Source organism: Littorina saxatilis, linkage group LG11, assembly GCF_037325665.1.
Source record: "Littorina saxatilis isolate snail1 linkage group LG11, US_GU_Lsax_2.0, whole genome shotgun sequence".
Taxonomy (NCBI): domain Eukaryota; kingdom Metazoa; phylum Mollusca; class Gastropoda; order Littorinimorpha; family Littorinidae; genus Littorina; species Littorina saxatilis.
Window position 1 is genome coordinate 41,672,214 of NC_090255.1, and position 17,208 is coordinate 41,689,421.

General features: G+C 44.7%; 1 protein-coding gene across 1 annotated transcript in view; it reads right to left on the reverse strand.

Annotated features, from left to right (window-relative positions):
* The window catches only part of LOC138980917 (uncharacterized), a 40,708-nt gene extending 23,730 nt beyond the window's left edge, over positions 1–16,978 (reverse strand). Inside the window, exon 1 of the mRNA XM_070353777.1 lies at positions 16,754–16,978. The gene's annotated coding sequence lies outside the window, so the exon portion shown is untranslated. The remainder of the gene's footprint in view (positions 1–16,753) is intronic.
* Between the last annotated feature and the right edge of the window lie 230 nt (positions 16,979–17,208).

The following is a 17,208-nucleotide window of genomic DNA, read 5'->3' on the forward strand; positions in this document are numbered from 1 at the left end:
AATTGGGACCAGTCAAACACACGGTTAGGGAGTTATTGGTGGATTAAAATTATACAAGGCCTGGTATAGACGGACACCCCCGTTGGTCAAAGGGAAATAACCATTCTCACTGCCACCAACTGAGAAGGTTATTTCCCTTTGACGGGGGTGTAGTTCCTATCGGAGGAATTTCTTGTTTTAATCCTTTTGTGGTATTGCTGATGATGCTGAACATGTATTTTACTAGTTTACCAATATGTATCTTTGACCCTGATAGCCTACGAAAACGGAGCAATCATGGCCCAACATTGGCCCAATGCTGAATTTATTGGCGCGGTGTTGAGCCTTAGTCGGGCCGTTGTCGTAGGCTGTCAGGGTTTATGTAGCCTTGTTCCATTGTATTCTGACTGTCATAAAGTAATTAATTTTAAGAGAAAGCAGTCATGAACACAAGGAGCTGGGAAAAGTTGCCTCTTACAACAAGCGTGGATAAAGACACATACTTGACACAGGCAAGTACTCTTTTTTTTTTTTCAATCACCACTAGAAGTCCCTGGGCAGCATTTTGCTCTGAAAACTGAATCTCACATACGACAGGTGGATCTTTTATTTTAAAAATGTGCCAAATTGCATATCTCCAAGGCCTTAAGACTAAGAGTAGATATTGGGAAGGCCAGTTCAAGAAGGTGTGGGTGATCAACACATAATTTGCTGGTATACTGGGAACCGTCCCAGAGATAAATAATGTTATATATTATTTGTGGCATAAACTAATAAAGTTAGTCTCTCTCTCTCTCTCTCTCTCTCTCTCTCTCTCTCTCTCTCTCTCTCTCTCTCTCTCTCTCTCTCTCTCTCTCTCTCTCTCTCACACACACACATACACACACATACTGATGTCATCTGACTTACTTGGTATCACAAAAGGTGCTGCCTTGCCGGTTTTTGCTGAAAAATAACTCCGAGACAATTAGATTCAATGAATACAATGATACAAGTAACCGGCAAGTCATAAATCCAAGAAGGTGTGGGGACCGACACAAAAATAGGCTGGTTGTGGGGTCCGTCACAGAGAAATTAGGTCGAAAGTGGGGTCCGACACAGAAAGTGGGGACCGACACAATGAATTATGGGAACCGTCACGCCTACGTCACAAAAGTGTGTGGGGACCGAACACAGCCAATTTCACTGACTACTTTTGTTGTTTTTATTATTACGGCTGTTTGGATGGCCCTACAATCTTGAAACTTGGGCTGTCTGCTACAGACATGTTGAACTTTTTGCTGGACCAACGACAGTTCCAAGCAGGCATTTTTTGGTAGGATATTTCTTGCCGATGCTACGAATTATGCAGTTTTGCAGTAAAGTGGAAGGCATTCTACCTAATAACGGCTAAAATATCAAAAACCTTCAATCCAACAGCACCTAGGCATGTAGTGTAAACACTCACAGATCTAACAAGACCATTCTCAGAGAGCAACATTGCGTAATACTACCATAAATGGATGTTTTGTCCGCGAATTTTGGCGTGTGGGAACCGAGTGGGAACCGAACACAAAGGGTCAGGGCACCGAACACAAAGCGTAGGGGAACCGTCACAGTGTCACCGGTGTGGTATACAAGGTCATGATGATGACGTTCCACCAGTTGAAGAAGAGCCTATTTCCATTAGTCCTCTCGTGATAACTACCGAAATGGTGTACGCTGTTCTAAACAACCTCGATGTTAGGAAAGCAGTAGGTCCTGATTTGGTTCACAATAAACTTCTTAAACTTGCTGCTTGTATTATTTCAAATCCGCTTGCAACCCTATTCCAGAGATCGTTGGCTGAGGGAAAGTTTCCGAAAATTTGGAAAGTAGCTCATGTGAATCCCATTTATAAGAAAGGTGAAAAAGAACACTGTAGTAACTATCGTCCGATTTCATTACTCAGTTGCATTGGAAAAGTATTGGAAAAATGTGTTCAAGCCCATGTTTTTCGATATCTCACAGAAAATGATTTATTAACGGTTTCTCAGTCAGGGTTTATTCCTGGTGATTCAACTAGTTTTCAGTTGTTGAGTATGTATGACGATTTTTGTCAATCCTTAGATAAGCAGTTGACGACTCAGGCTGTTTTCTGTGATATATCAAAAGCCTTCGACAGAGTGTGGCATAAGGGTTTGTTGCATAAATTATATGCTATAGGCATAAGAGGTGTTTTATTAAAATGGTTTGAAGATTATTTGACAGGCAGGTTACAAGCCGTTGTTATCCAAGGCAGGAAATCGACATACGGACGTGTTTGTTCAGGTGTTCCCCAAGGTTCTGTTCTGGGGCCCTTGTTGTTCCTTGTGTACATTAACGATATTGTCGTTGATATCTTCTTCTTCTTCGGCGTTCCAGGATTTTTGGCCTCAGGTCAGACTTCAAGTTTTGTAGCTTGAATAAAGCTAGTGGTCAGGATCAGGGAGTCTTTGGTGCCCCAGAGTTGCTCCTGCAGTGTGGCACCTTGTGGCCAGTGATCTGTTCTGGCTTCCTGGTGGAGCGGGCAGGTCTGCAGGATGTGCTCCGGGGTCTGTGGGCCTGTTTCGCACGGGCAGTTCGGTGTGTGCGACAGACCAAGGCGGTGCATGTGGGCACGCAGTCGACAGTGTCCAGTCCGTAGGCGGAAGAGGATGGTCTGCTGATGGCGCTGTAAGTTGGGCATCTGATCATCAGATGGCAGGCTGTGTTGGGCATTCCAGGTGGTTTGATAGTGTCTTTTCACCAGGGTTTTGGCTTCACTGTAAGAGACTGTTGGTCTTGTCTGCTCCAGATGGCTGCCAGTCTTGGCCAGTCTGTCCACTTCCTCGTTCCCTGAGAGGCCACAGTGAGCAGGGATCCACTGGACAGCGACGTTTGTGCTCTGGGAGAGAGTACAAAGAAGACGCTGGGTGTCTCGTTCCAGCTGCTCTTTGGGCGACTGCAGGCTTTGGACGGCGGATCTGCAGTCGGTCAGGAAGACGGCGTGAGAGGGTGGGTGTTCGCTGACCAGGCTAACTGCTTCTCTGAGAGCGGTGAGTTCTGCCCGGTAGTTGGATGACAGCTCTCCGGCAGGCAGGGATCTTGAAAGGGTGTGTCCGTCTGGGTAGCGTACCAGGATCCCGCTTCCTCCGTTTTTGATGGCACCATCTGAGGACCCGTCAGTGTAGATGTGAGTCCATACTGAGGCGTTGTAGTCCTGGTGCATCATCTCCAGCGTGAGGTTCTTGAGGACTGCGTCCTGCTGCTCTCTCTTGCTGGTCACTCCTGGCATGTCAGTAACAAAGAGCACCTTGCTGAGCTGGCTGTTCCACTCTTCAGCGTCTTGGAGGGGCTCTTGTTCCTCAGGGGTGCGTGGTAGGAAGCTGGTTTGGGTTCTCTCTAGCTGCTTGGCCAGATGGTTGAAACTGCTTCTTTTCAGCCTGTTCTTCGTCATCTGTTGGGTGTGCTGGTGTGCTGGGTGAGAGGGGAGTCGTTGCAGCTTCTCGTACTGCACGATGACCTTCTCTTCTCGTCGGTGGTCCAGGGAAGGGAGTCTGGTGGTGGCTTCAAGGGCGTGTATGGGCGTAGTTTTCAGTCCCCCTGTGATGATGCGCATGCTTGCGTTCTGCACTTTGTTGAGCCGGCTGGTGTTGCTCTTCGCAGCTGTGGCCCAGGCTGCAGCTCCATACTCCATCACAGGGCGGACGTGTCCCGTATACACCTGTCTGAGGATGTTGCTGCTGGCTCCCCACTTTGTGCCAGCCAGTTTCTTCATGATGGAGAGTCTTCTCGTAGCCCTCTTCTCCGCCTCTTTGATGTGTGGGTTCCAGGTGAGCTTCTTGTCTAGCTTGATACCTAGGTAGGTAGGGGTGTCTTCCTGTGGTATTGCCTGGTTGTTGATGGTCAGTTGGAGGGTCTCTTTGGAGTTGGAGAGGGAGAAGCAGGTGGCTACGGTCTTGAGGCTGTTCACGGTGACACACCAGTCTGTCGCCCACTTAGAGGTGATGTTGAGGGCCTCCTGCATCCGGACTTTGGCGGTTGCGGTGGACTCGGCAGCGCTCCACATCGCAAGGTCATCGGCGTGTAGGGCTTTGGAGATGTGTCTGGACAGGCTGTTGGTGATGTCGTTGATGAAGACGACGAAGAGGGTGGGGGATATTACTCCTCCCTGGGGGACTCCTTCCCTGATCTTCACAGCGTAGCTCAGGTTGCCGTCAAGCTTGACTCTCGCGGTTCTGTGGCACAGGAAGCTCTTGATCCAGTTGAACATTCGTCCAGCGATTCCTGCCGTCAATAGCTTCAGGAGGAGGCCTTCCTTCCACACCTTGTCGAAGGCCTTGGAGAGGTCAATGAAGGTGGCAATGACTTTCTTCTTCTCCTGGAAGGCATTCTCTATTGATTGGGAGAGGTAGATCAGCTGGTCTTCAGTACTCCTGTTCTTCCTGAAGGCAGACTGTTCATTGGTGATCAGGTTGTTGGTTTCCAGGTGCCACATCAGCCTCTTGTTGATCATGCGCTCGAGGGTCTTGCCGAGGCAGCTGAGTAGACTGATTGGTCTGTAGCTTGTCTTTTGCTTGCGGTTCTTGTTCTTCTTCAGGATGGGTATGATGATGGCCTCTTTCCATGCTGAGGGGAAGACGCCGGATCTCCACGACTGGTTCAAGAGCTCAAGGAGCTTAGTTCTGGCAGCAGGCCCGAGGTGCTTGATCATCTCGTTGCAGACTCCATCCTTTCCGGGCGCTTTCTTGCACTTGAGTCTTTTGATCGCATCGACGAGCTCTGCCATGGTAAGATCTGAGGTCATTGGTGGGGCTGCGTTTCTCTGCTGTCGGAGTCTGGTTTCAAGTTGTTCTGCAACTTCCTTCTTTCTTTGGGGTGGGACTTTGATGGTGCTCTCGGTCTCAAAGACGTCGGCAAGGAGATTTGCTGCTCTTTTTCCAGTGTGGAAGGTTCCGCTGTCTTCTAGTACAGTAGGTCCCCGCGTGGCCATGCTGTCTTCGTTTAGAATTTTGGTGAGACGCCAGAGTTTCCCTGTGTCTGAATCGAGGCCAATGGTGGAGGTGATTTCCTGCCAGCTTTGTTGCAGTTCTTGTGTCTTGGTCTTGTTGAAATCCTCCTTCAGTTGGTTGTGCATGGTCGTTGTTTCAGCGGATGGGAACTGCTCCATGCTTTCTCTGGCTTCTGAAAGTCGCTGGTGCAGGCAGGCCAGCCTCTGACTCCAGTAGGGTTTGTAGTCCTTCCTGAAGCCACGGGGGATGGACTTCCTGGCAGCCGCTAGGATGGTCTGTGTCAGCTCTTTTACGTTGTGGTTGATGTCCTCCGTGAAGGTGGTGTTGCAAAGGCTTTCTGCGTGGAGCTGGTACTTGGTCCATTTGGCTTTCTTGAAGTTCCAGCTGGCTTTCTTTCTGTGGTACTCCAGGATGGTCTGCATGTCAGCAATGGAGAGGGTGATGGGTAAGTGGTCACTTCCTCCCAGTTGGTCGTTGACAGTTCTGGTGGTCTTTTTTTCTACCTCTTCTGTGGCTATGGCAAGGTCAGGGGTTGAGCTTTTCTTCCAAGCTCTGGAGTAGTAGGATGGCTTGTCATCTGGCTGGTTGATAAGGATGAGCTGGTTGTCGGTCATCCAGTCCTGTATGTCTTCTCCTCTGGCGTCAGTACTGTCGTAGCCCCATGCTGGGGAGTGGCCGTTGAAGTCGCCAACGATGAGATGTTTCTCGTTTGGGAGCAGGATGGTGTGGAGGTCCAGCTTGGTGGTAGGTGGGCTATAGACGTTGGTGATGGAGAGTTCTTCTCCCTGCAGGAAGGTCTTGATGGTGATGTACTCAAGGTCGCCGTCTGCCGTCTGTGCCGTCATAGCTGCCGGGATGTTGTGTCGGACTAGGGTGAGGACTCCACCCTTGTGTCCGGTTGGCCGGTCCCGTCGGAAGGTGTCATAACCTCTGACGAAGAATCTGCGGTCTTCTTTCAGGTGGGTCTCCTGGATGCAGATAATATCGATGTTGTTGTCTCTCAGAAAAGCCTGTAGCTCTGGTTTCTTTCTCTGGACGCCTTCTGCATTCCACTGCACAACCCTGATGGCTGTCGCTGGATGTTGAGTTCGACCAGTCGCTCTACTCTGTCTTCCCCTGGTTCCCGAGTCAACAGAGCCGCCAGTCGCTGAGGTGGACCCCCTTGAGGCTGAGGGTCCGGCACCGTTCCCGCCTGGCAAAGGTCCACGGGAACGACACCATATCGAAATATCTGTCTGAATCTGAGGCATAATCCATAGTGGTGGCGTGCGAGCTCGTCTCCCAAGAACTTAGTTTAGGTTCCCACACTGTGTCCGGAAACACAGTCAGCATCGCTCCGACTTCGTTGGGGGTTGGTTTGAATTCGGAGTGTCCTTCTCCTAGACTGGTTGCCTGCCATGGCTGATGAGTCCGGTCTGCCCATGGTTTGAATTCAGAGTGTCCCTCTCCTAGACCGGTTGCCTGCCATGGCTGATGAGTCCGGTCTGCCCATGGTTTTATTTACATGAGTATCCTTCTCATGCCCCTTATGACTCGAGGAGAGTTTGCTGATATTAGTCTGACCTCTCTCCGTTGACCTGTCCAGCATGCGAGACGCTACCAGAAGTTTTGACACTCCCGCTGGCATAGCTCTCGGGGTCATAGAAGTACTCAAGCTCCCACACCTCGTCAAGGAATCAGCCGTGTGTGGAGTCGTTGATATCGAATCTGTCATTAAACTTTTTGCTGATGATACCAGTTTGTATTTATCTCTAAATGATGCAAACACGCGGACACAGATCTTAAATGCAGACTTAGCCAAAATTGCACACTGGGCGGAAAAATGGAAAGTTAATTTCAATAATTTAAAAACAGATTTGATGACCTTTTCCAGAAATAGAATGCCTGAAACCCTTCCTCTTGTATTTGATGGAACAATTCTGAGAGAAAACCACGTTCACAAACATCTTGGTGTACTGATTCAGAGCGACTGCAAATGGGAATCACATGTTCAGTCAATTATATCTAAAGTACGTGTTCTTCTCTCATGTTTTCGGTCCTAGAAGTATCGCCTTAGCCGAAAGGCACTTGAACTTATGTATAAATCTTTTATTATTCCCCATTTTGATTTTTCTGACGTCATTTGGGATAATTGTTCTGACAGATTAGCTACTTTATTAGAAAACTTGCATCTTGATGCCATAAGAACCATAATAGGTGCAGTTCGTGGCACGAGCCACCAAAAATTGTACGATGAATCAGGATTTACAACACTGAAGGAGAGGCGAAAAAGACACAAATTGATTTTGTATTTCAAATTAGTTAATGCACGCGTGCCACCATACTTACTAGAACGTCTGCCTCCTCTCGTTGCTTCTGTGAACCCTTACCATAGACGAAGACCACTTGACAGACAGACTCCCCACTCTCGAACCGAATTGTATAAAAAGTCATTTTTTCTGTCTTCGACTTCCCTGTGGAATGAGCTTCCAGATACTGTAAAACAACTTGATTCTATTGGGTTATTTAAAAAACGTATTAGTTCTGATGATTCTTTTGTTCCCTCGTATAGATAGGCCTACACATCTGATCGAAAATCAGAAATTATCCATTGCAGACTGAGATTCAGGATCAGCAATCTAAATAGTGATCTATTTGACAGACATTTAATTCCCGACCCGTCATGCACTTGTGGTTATCCTGTTGAAAATGCGGAGCACTATATTTTTCATTGCCCCTTATCTATTCAAATACGTGAAGTCACCTTGTCAACACTGCCCAACTATGATTTGCTAACCGCTGATGATTTTCTGAATGGCAATAGAGACAAGCCAGACAGCGAAAATGCATTGATATTTGACCAGTTATTCAGGTTTATCTTATTAAGCAAACGTTTTGAATAATGAATGCATTTATCTCATCCATGTTCGAAACGACCATGTGCAGTACTGTTTACATTTCCTTGTTCTGGTAGTATTCTATTTTCAACCATGTGGAAGTCATTGTATGCGTGTGTGTGCGAGTGAGTGTGCGAGCGCGTGTGAGTACTGTTGTTAGTTTAGCATTGGGTTTTTTTTTGTTTTTTTTTCCTTTTATTGTTACATGTTTGTCTACCATAATTTACCATTATTATTTTGACATTATTTCAAACTTGTTATATTAAAATCGTCCGCCAAATTTCATTTGCTTTTAAGAGTACGCTCATGAGCCTAGCTTGTTGTGCTCCATGTTCCTAATTTCATGTATGCGGCAATAGTACCAATGAAATTTATTGAATAAACTTGTTTAAACCAAACTGGGATCCTGATTTGGCCTATTATGGTCCGCTGGACCCGAAAAGCAACAGCTAACTAACTGCGCTAAACTTTCACACATTGGTGAACCTTCTGCAGCCCTTTCGGCAATATTGCTGGAAAAAGAACCCTACTACTTCCATCCCTGCTATACCAACCAAGTTAGTCATTTGAAGCTGTAAAACGAATAAAGACTTAATTCATTTTGACCATGTAGAGATTTGTTTGTTTGTTTGTTTGTTTGCTTAACGCCCAGCCGACCACGAAGGGCCATATCAGGGCGGTGCTGCTTTGACATATAACGTGCGCCACACACAATCAATCAATCAATCAATCAATGAGGCTTATATCGCGCATATTCCGTGGGTACTGTTCTAGGCGCTCAGCAGTGATGCCGTGTGAGATGAAATTTTATACGGCCAGTAATTGCAGCCATTTCGGCGCATATTTACCTTTCACGGCCTATTATTCCAAGTCACACGGGTATAGGTAGACAATTATTAACTGTGCCAAAGCAATTTTGCCAGGAAAGACCCTTTTGTCAATCGTGGGATCTTTAACGTGCACACCCAATGTAGTGTACACGGGGGGGGAGTTCGGACACCGAAGAGAGTCTACACACAAAGTTGACTCTGAAATAAATTTCCGCCGAACCTGGGATCGAACTCACGCTGACAGCGGCCAACTGAATACAAATCCAGCGCGCTACCAACTGAGCTATATCCCCGCCCAGAAGTCGCAGCACAGGCTTCATGTCTCACCCAGTCACATTATTCTGACACCGGACCAACCAGTCCTAGCACTAACCCCATAATGCCAGACGCCAGGCGGAGCAGCCACTAGATTGCCAATTTTAAAGTCTTAGGTATGACCCGGCCGGGGTTCGAACCCACGACCTCCCGATCACGGGGCGGACGCCTTACCACCAGGCCAACCGTGCCGGTCCACCATGTAGAGATATAGTCCTAAATCCCATGTAAACTCCTGCTCCATGTAAATCCCATGTAAACTCCTGCTCCATGTAAATCCCATGTAAACTCCTGCTCCATGTAAATCCCATGTAAACTCCTGCTCCATGTAAATCCCATGTAAACTCCTGCTCCATGTAAATCCCATGTAAACTCCTGCTCCATGTAAATCCCATGTAAACTCCTGCTCCGATCTGAGACAGTGTGGCGAACTGTTTTCACGACGCGGAGTGGGCCTTTAATGAAAACACATGATTAGGCCCACACACAAAAATAGTCTGTTTACGGTATCCCGACCGACCCTATTTTTTCGCGCGACCCTAGACTTTTATTTGGCATTTGGGGGAGAACATTTTTTTTTTTTTTTAATTAAAAAAAAAGTCTGTTTTTTTGCAAAATAACTTAAAAATATGGGGGTTTTTTAGAAAAAAAAATCCCGACCTACCTATTTCTTTGGCCTATGTTACCGTAAACAGACTTTATTTTGTTGGCCTTACATGCTTCACTGACTTAAACCTCCGTACATATAGTTATAAAATAAATCAACGTCGGCAGCGTGTCAGAATTATTTACACTGTCATGTTCTACAGAAAGTGGGTTTAGAGTGCCTGACCTACCTCTGCGTGGTTTCAGGCTTTCAAATTAGTGCAGTAGATTCAGTAGGGGTGCCTTCAACCTCTTAAATATTTTTTTAATTGGCATTACTAGATCGAAAAATGTATTATGATAACGGTTTGCTATGTTCACAGCTCAGTTTTTGTGCTAAACGACCGTGAGGGGCCCCCAAGCTACCCCGGGTGTGGGTCCTTTGGCGCCAACAGAAAATAATTATCTAATCAGAAATATAGTTAAGTGACACATCTAATTAGGGGTTTTCGAGGGTGCTGATTCCAAAAATGATGTTTTTATCTCGATTAAATGTCATGATCACATATGAATTACGATTTTTTTTGTTAAAATAAACAATATATCCAGTTCAAATTGGTTAAATAGTTAGTACATACTTAGTGAACATATTATATTCTTCATTTAAAATCTTGTCATTATCCCCTCAGGTATTGCATATCAATTATTATATATAAAGTAATAATAATCAGTGAAAGTCTGTGAGTAAAATATATACCAGGGTTGTCATAGATTCATGCTATGATTATCAAGGGTCATCCTTACTGTGAAAGACGCCTTGTTCATCCAGGATGGCATGGCTCTGCTTCACATCCTCACAAACATGCCCCCGACCTTTGGTGAAATATGCTTGCAAATCCTTGACCAGATGGTGGCGAAGAAACACTTCTTGTTCTCGACAGACAGCTACCATCCGCAGTCCATCAAAGCACAGGAGAGAGAAAGGCGGGGGAAATCAGAACAAGAAGGGCAAAGCCCATACGACTCACATGCTTGACCTAAACCTAGCAATGACATCATACACTAAGAACTGCTTTACACATTTTTCCTACCAAAATACATGTGACCTTGACCCAAGGTCAAGGTCATCCAAGGTCATGCAACACAAAGCTGTTAATTCAAGACATAGGAAGTACAATGGTGCTTATTGGCTCTTTCTACCATGAGATATGGTCACTTTTAGTGGTTCACTACCTTATTTTGGTCACATTTCATAAGGGTCAAAGTGACCTTGACCTTGATCATATGTGACCAAATGTGTCTCATGATGAAAGCATAACATGTGCCCCACATCATTTTTAAGTTTGAAACAGTTATCTTCCATAGTTCAGGGTCAAGGTCACTTCAAAATATGTATACAATCCAACTTTGAAGAGCTCCTGTGACCTTGACCTTGAAGCAAGGTAAACCAAACTGGTATCAAAAGATGGGGCTTCCTTTGCCCTATATATCATATATAGGTGAGGTATTCAATCTCAAAAACTTCAGAGAAAATGGGAAAAATGTGAAAAATAGCGGTTTTTTAGACAACATTTATGGCCCCTGCGACCTTGACCTTGAAGCAAGATCAAGATGCTATGTATGTTTTTTGGGGCCTTGTCATCATACACCATCTTGCCAAATTTGGTACCGATAGACTGAATAGTGTCCAAGAAATATCCAACGTTAAAGTTTTCCGGACGGACGGACGACTCGGGTGAGTACATAGACTCACTTTTGCTTCGCATGTGAGTCAAAAAATCATTGTCGATGGACCATCAACCAGGAAGCCTGGCGACTTCAAGCAGTTCCTAGCGAATGACGACAACAAAAAGCAGTTTTGCCAGCTTTTATTTCGAGTATGGAGTGACCAATGTGCAGCTTCAAGACTCGAAAAGACAGACATGGCAGTTCTGATCGTAGAAGGAAGGGCCCATAAATTGACATCATCCAACGGAAAGGTCGAGGCACATGAGATTCATACGATCTACAGCAACCAAGAGGAGACCGACACAAGGGTTGTGCTGTATCTCCACCACGCCGCAGCAATTGGATACAAGGACGATGTCGTCAGGATGCCTGATACTGACATATTTGTCATCCTGTTGTACCATGCTCATGAAATCAAATTGAACGTGTACCTAGACACAGGGTCTGGAAAACACAGGCGGCTGATCAACGTCATTGAGTTTGCTGAGTCTCTTGGAAAAAACTACTGTGCCGCACTTCTTGGGTACTACGTGTGGAGTGGAGAAGACTGCACCAGTGCCTTCAAAGGGAAGGGAAAGGTAGGACCGTTGAAGAAACTGCAGAAAAACCCAAAGTTTCAGGAAGCGTTCGCACGGCTTGGTGACGAATGGAGCATCCACCATGAAGTGGACGAATCATTGGAACAGTTTGCCTGCGTCATGTATGGACACAGTCGGGAACTGTCAGTGAATACAGTTCGTGGGAAAATGCTCTGCAAAATGGTGGGTGAAGATGAAAAACTCACCGCGAAGTCCAAAGTCGACCTCGCTCGTCTGCCTCCTTGTCGTGCTGCTCTGCAGCCACACAACAAACGTGTGAACCACCGTGTTGCTCTGTGCAAAAGAGCGCACATAGCCATTGTAGAGAAACCAAAACCCTATGATGAAGGCCAGGGATGGATGAGAAACGCAAAAGACTTACTGGAACCGATATGGTCATCAAAACCCATTTTGCCAGCGTCTTTGATTGATCTGTTAGCTGCTATTGATCCTAAAGACAAGGAAACGGAAGATGAAGAAGACATGGAAGTGGATGAAGTTGACTTTGACGCAATGTTTGAAAGTGATGAAGAGTTGTAACTGTCTCCTTTGTACAATGGTTTACTACCAGATATGTTGACAGACGCAGATATGATGAAGATTTGGTTTATCCGAGATTATGCCAAACATTCCTTTAGGGTTTTGTTGATATGAAATTATGCCAAACTTTTCGTGTAGGTGTGTTATTATGAGATGATGCCAAACACTCGTTGTAAGTGTGTTTGCATGAGATGATGCCAACTATTCATAGTAGTTGTTATTATGAGATGATACCAAACATTCTCCGTATATGTGTTACGAGTTCCCTGTATTCATGTTATTATGAGATTATGCTTAAACTATTCCTTGTATACGTCTCATTTGAGATGCTGCCAACTATTCTTGTATATTTTTTTTATTTTGAGATTACGCCAAACATTAATTGTGGGTGTATTATAATAGTTTATTTTTGATAACGTTTTTTTTTTTAGAAATGAGCACGTGATTTAACCGTTCAAATCAGTCAAGATAAGTTCAACAGCTTTCATGACAGATTTATCAATTTTGACTAAATGTTTAACACTTTCTGATTAATTGATATGATTAATATAGTTGTCTAGATGACTACTTGTATCTTTCTCAATTAGACACAAAGTACATCTATGCAATGCTATTGCATAGTGTTGATACTTTTACAGTAATGACCTAGGTAATAAGCTAAATTTTATAACATAATCATATGTTTCAATAAAGAGTTGATGTTTTAATAAACCTATTGCATAATAATTATTATGTCCTATATTTTGTTGACAACACTTTCAGCTATGCTGATTTGTCCTTATTAATATTATTGTTTGAATTTTGCTCTCTATTGCTCTCAATAAAATGTTTTTTGTTTTTGAATATTTTTCTTCACTTTTTATGGATAAAAATATTATTATTTGCAATATATCGTCTCTTAGCTTTGATCATGACATTTAATCGAGATAAAAGCATCATTTTTGGAATCAGCGCCCTCGAAAACCCCTAAATAGATGTGTCACTTAACCATATTACTGATTAGATAATTATTTTCTGTTGACGCCAAAGGACCCCCACCCGGGGTGGCTCGGGGGCCCCTCTCGGTCGTTTAGCACAAAAACTGAGCTGTGAACATAGCAAACCGTTATCATAATACATTTTCCGATCTAGTAATGCCAATTAAAAAAATATTTAAGAGGTTGAAGGCACCCCTACTGAATCTACTAAACTAAATCAAGATCACTAAATGTGCAAATTTTCATGTTCGGGTGATACTATTGCTGCAACGCTAGCGAGCCATAGAATTCTTTTGTCAGCGATTTGAAACGGGTTTATATCTGGCGAAACATTTTTGTACTTGTACAGTATGTCTGTGCGCATTCTGTACACTGCGTGAATATGGGGCACCGGTGAGTAGGAATTAAAGTTTCCACTCCCGTCGTCTTTGCTGTATACGGCCTGCTTGTGACACATTCACAAGTATAATTGGATGTGCAAAAGTCGGCAAGTGTGAATATATTCACTTGCCTTTTGAATCTCTGTACGCTAAGGTTGCATTTAAAGAGGGTGGGAGAGACATGCGCACAACTGAGTTCACAAACACACAGTGACACACACACGCACACACACACACACGTGACAAATACACACACACACACACACACACACACACACACGGCATATCCGACACACATACCCGACACACATACCCGACACACACACACGTGACAAATACACACACACACGTGACAAATGCACACACACACACACACACACACACACACACATACCCGACACACATACCCGACACACATACCCGACACACACACACACACACACACACGCACACACAATGGGCACCTGCACAATGGGCACCACACACACATATATACACACACACTGACAAACACACACACATAAATACACACACATATATACACACACACTGACAAACACACACACATAAATACACACACATATATACACACACACTGACAAACACACACACATAAATACACACACATATATACACACACATATATACACACACACTGACAAACACACACACATAAATACACACACATATATACACACACATATATACACACACATAAATACACACACATATATACACACACATAAATACACACACATATATACACACACACTGACAAACACACACACATAAATACACACACATATATACACACACATAAATACACACACATATATACACACACATAAATACACACACATATATACACACACACTGACAAACACACACACATAAATACACACACACACACACACACACACACAATGGGCACCTGCACAATGGGCACCACACACATAAATACACACACACACACAATGGGCACCTGCACAATGGGCACCACACACATAAATACACACACACACACACAATGGGCACCTGCACAATGGGCACCACACACATAAATACACACACACACACAATTGGCACCTGCACAATGGGCACCACACACATAAATACACACACACACACAATGGGCACCTGCACAATGGGCACCACACACATAAATACACACACACACAATGGGCACCTGCACAATGGGCACCACACACATAAATACACACACACACACACAATGGGCACCTGCACAATGGGCACCACACACATAAATACACACACACACACACACAATGGGCACCTGCACAATGGGCACCACACACATAAATACACACACACACACACAATGGGCACCTGCACAATGGGCACCACACACATAAATACACACACACACACACAATGGGCACCTGCACAATGGGCACCACACACACATAAATACACACACATATATATACACACACACACACACACACACATACCCGACACACATACCCGACACACACACACACACACACATGAATACACACACATACACACACACACACACACACACACACACACACACACACACACACACGGTGACTTTCTTTCTTTATTTGGTGTTTAACGTCGTTTTCAACCACGAAGGTTATATCGCGACGGGACACACAGTGACAAATACACACACACACACACATGCACACACATACCCGACACACACACACACACACACACACACACACACACACACACTCACTCACACACACTGACACATATATATACACACAAACACACACACACAATGGGCAACTGCACAATGGGCACCACACACACACAAATACACACACATATATACACACACTGGCACTGACACACACACACACACACACACACACACACACACACACATGATGGGCACCTGCACACGGCGACGAATTACGCAACAGTGGTAGGAATTCCGGGCCGAGGGAGATTATTGACACGGGGTATTTGCCTCGGGTGGACTGTAAAATTAACATGTCTCGTACAGAGAGAGAGAGTACCCAATATTGACGGACTGTGTGATGATATCTTCTGCTATGGTCTGTTGAGACAGTGATATCAAAATCGAGACCGGAGGTCGAGATTTTGATATCACTGTCGAAACAGACCAATAGCAGAAGATATCATCACACAGTCAGTCAATGTTAGATATATTGCTAATTCTCTGGACATTTTGTATTTACTGTAAAGAAATTACAAAAGTATTTGTCTCAGTTTTGGCTGTTCCATATTCCTCCCTCTGATTATTATTTCTTTTTGTTCACTCTTTTCTTGTACTTTTCAGTATTTCAAAATGTCTTTTCTTTCAAAAAGTCTTTAGTCACTTGCTCAACTAAATTCTGGGATCATTACATTTTCATATATATTTGTTTGTTTTTAAATTTTGGTGTTTTTGTTTTTGAAGTGGGGAAGCAATAAAGAGGTCGTCGATATCAAAACTGATATCGACGGAAATGTCGTCGATATCACTTTTGCACTGAGCTCAGTTTTGCCCAATTGACCAATGGAAATCCACGTAACATATGAAATAGCAATAGAGAGAGAGACAGAGAGACAGAGAGAGACGTAAGACGCCTTTGAGTGAGTAAACACAAGGTTCATTTCAACGGGGAGAGAGAGCGAAAGAGAGAGAGAGAGAGGGGGGGGGGGGGAGAGAGTGGGACGCGGGGTCGCAGTGTACGTAGGCCTACACTCAGTTAAACGCTTTCGTGCATGTGAACACAGCTTATTTCACAATTACGAAACTGAGTAGCCTACACATGTAGGCCTATACAAGTGTATGACATGGGCAACTATAGGTTATACATTACGCACACGTACACGCATCTATTGTTTCTGTACACACACACACACACACACAATTCTGTTTCTGCCCCTACCCCCTCCTCCCCCCCCCCCCCCCCCCCCCACACACACACTACTGTTCCATGGAACACAGAAAAAGCAGAAAGCAGCCTACCTGAAGTTTTCCGATACGGGTGCACTGCATACTCCACTCTCGCAGAACGTTCACACTACACCCGAATCTTCAAATATCTACTACATGTACCTCATACCGTAACGCAGCTATCCAACCACACCCTGAGAGAATGAAAAAGTCACTCAGGAATCCCTGTAGAAAGCAAGAACGATTTGACGACACACACACACACATGTACACTGACGTCAGGAGTAATATATGGACAACGTTGCGACATGTGAGAGTCGCAAACGACACAGGCAAAAATAGCTGTGCACACAAGCCGTGAACTACTAGAGCGAGACCTTCATTGAGACAGCCCACAGGCGCTGAATTGATTTATTTTTGTCTAAGAGAGAGAGAGGGGGGTGGGTAGAAAGAGAGAGAGTGAAAGAGAGAGGGAAAGAGAGACATACAGACAGGCAGACAGACAGACAGACAGACAGACACCAACA